The sequence below is a fragment of the Populus nigra genome, chromosome 2, assembly GCF_951802175.1.
Source record: "Populus nigra chromosome 2, ddPopNigr1.1, whole genome shotgun sequence".
NCBI classification, from domain to species: domain Eukaryota; kingdom Viridiplantae; phylum Streptophyta; class Magnoliopsida; order Malpighiales; family Salicaceae; genus Populus; species Populus nigra.
In genome coordinates, this window is record NC_084853.1 from 9411274 (window position 1) to 9413773 (window position 2500).

Genomic DNA, 2500 nt, shown 5'->3' on the forward strand with positions numbered 1-2500 from the left:
AATGCGGGAACCCCGGCAGCTCGCCTGCCGCGGCCAGCGACGTCGGGGACGCTGGCCTGCGCTGTCGAGCCCGCGAGGGCTGTCTCCGCGGCAGGCCCCCCCTGAACGGGGCACGACAGGCCACCGCGCTGGCTCGTCCAGCGTCGACAGTCCCTCGTCCAGGTTTCAGATCGCGCCAAGTCGAACCCATGACCTGCTCAAGCCATCGTGCGCTGCCGAATTCGCATCTGCGTGTAGGCTGCCATTCCACGCGGCAGCCCCTGTTTTCGTCAGCGTGCCCCCCTGACGAATTTTCCTGCCTGGCCCAGTCCAGCGTCCAGCCCCTGTTCGTCGAAAAATCTGCGCTGCCGATTTTCCACGCGGCAGCCCCTCTTTTCGTCAGCGTGCCCCCCTGACGAATTTTCCTGCCTGGCCCGGCCAGTCCAGCCCCTGTTCGTCGAAAAATCTGCGCTGCCGATTTTCCACGCGGCAGCCCCTCTTTTCGTCAGCGTGCCCCCCTGACGAATTTTCCTGCCTGGCCCGGCCGGTCCAGCATCCAGCCCCTGTTCGTCGAAAAATCTGCGCTGCCGATTTTCCACGCGGCAGCCCCTGTTTTCCTCAGCGTGCCCCCCTGACGAATGTTCGTCGAAAAATCTGCGCTGCCGATTTTCCACGCGGCAGCCCCTCTTTTCGTCAGCGTGCCCCCCTGACGAATGTTCGTCGAAAAATCTGCGCTGCCGATTTTCCACGCGGCAGCCCCTCTTTTCGTCAGCGTGCCCCCTGACGAATTTTCCTGCCTGGCCCAGTCCAGCGTCCAGCCCCTGTTCGTCGAAAAATCTGCGCTGCCGATTTTCCACGCGGCAGCCCCTCTTTTCGTCAGCGTGCCCCCCTGACGAATTTTCCTGCCTGGCCCGGCCGGTCCAGCATCCAGCCCCTGTTCGTCGAAAAATCTGCGCTGCCGATTTTCCACGCGGCAGCCCCTCTTTTCGTCAGCGTGCCCCCCTGACGAATTTTCCTGCCTGGCCCGGCCAGTCCAGCCCCTGTTCGTCGAAAAATCTGCGCTGCCGATTTTCCACGCGGCAGCCCCTCTTTTCGTCAGCGTGCCCCCCTGACGAATTTTCCTGCCTGGCCCGGCCGGTCCAGCCCCTGTTCGTCGAAAAATCTGCGCTGCCGATTTTCCACTCCGCAGCCCCTGTTTTCGTCAGCGTGGCCCCCTGACGAATTTTCCTGCCTGGCCCGGCCAGTCCAGCGCCCAGCCCCTGTTCGTCGAAAAATCTGCGCTGCCGATTTTCCCCGACGAACCTGCAGCTGCACAAATCCGCGCTGCCACTGCCCCATTGTCTGGACCAACAATCTTTTCCATCAAGCCCTGGACTATAAATCGTCCAGACTCATCGCCAGCACCCGCTGCCGATTCTGCCGACTTTGCCGATTTCGTCGGCGCTGCCGATTCCAACACTGCCCGCCGTGCCTGAACCAGCGCTGTTTCGTCAGCGTGTCCCCTTGACGAATTTCCCTGCCTGGCCTGGACAGTCCATCTTCCAGCCCATGTTCATCGAAAAATCTGCGCTGCCGATTTCCCCGACGAACCTGCAGCTGCACAAATCTGCGCTGCCGATTTCCCCCCCTGTCGGCATGGCTGCCGCTGCCCCGATGTCCAGACCAACAGTCTTTTTTGTCGACTTTGCCGATTTTGTCCGCGCTGCCGATTCCAACACTACCCCCTGCATCCAAACCAGCATTGTTTCGTCAGCTCTTCCCCTGACGATTTTAGCCCTGTAACAAACAGTAGGCCTCCAATCCCGCCAACGGGAGCCAAGTTGATAGGGAAGAGAATTGAATGACGCGCCTGGTCCTCGCACCCCGCCACCCGAGGGGCCTTTTTCCCGGCAGCCTCTGAAAAACTCTAGCTTTCACGGTCCTCGCCGCCCCTCACCACCATGGCAGGCCTCTAATCCCACCCATCAGCAGTTGTAGCCGATAGGGCAGTGATTTGAATGACGCGTCGCGGGCCTCCGGGTCATCTCACCCGGCCATTAATTGGAGCGTTTTTGGCTGGCCGAGGATGGGGGGATGGATCTCTTCTTCCGAAAAAGCAAACAGTACATCGGGAGTTATGTTGACGGGGCATGGAATTGAATGACCCGTCGCGGGCCGCCGGGTCATCTCACCCGGCCATCCCGGGGAGCGTTTTTCCCGGCAGCATCGGGGAAACTCTTGCTTTCACTGCCCGTTGCCCAAGTCCCCACTCGCATCGGCCCCCCGCGCCAACAAGCCAACGCTGCCGAATCGGCAGACACTGCTGCCGAATCTGCCGACACTGCCCCGCGGGCTGCCACTGCCCCAGTGTCTAAACCAGCGGTCTTTCTCATCGAGCCTTGGACTATCCAGTCCGTCCTGACTCATCGCCAGCACCTGCTGCCGATTCTGCCGACTTTGCCGATTTTCTCGGCGCTGCCGATTCCAACACTGCGCCCACCGTGTCTGAACCAGCGCTGTTTCGTCAGCGTGTCCCCTCGAC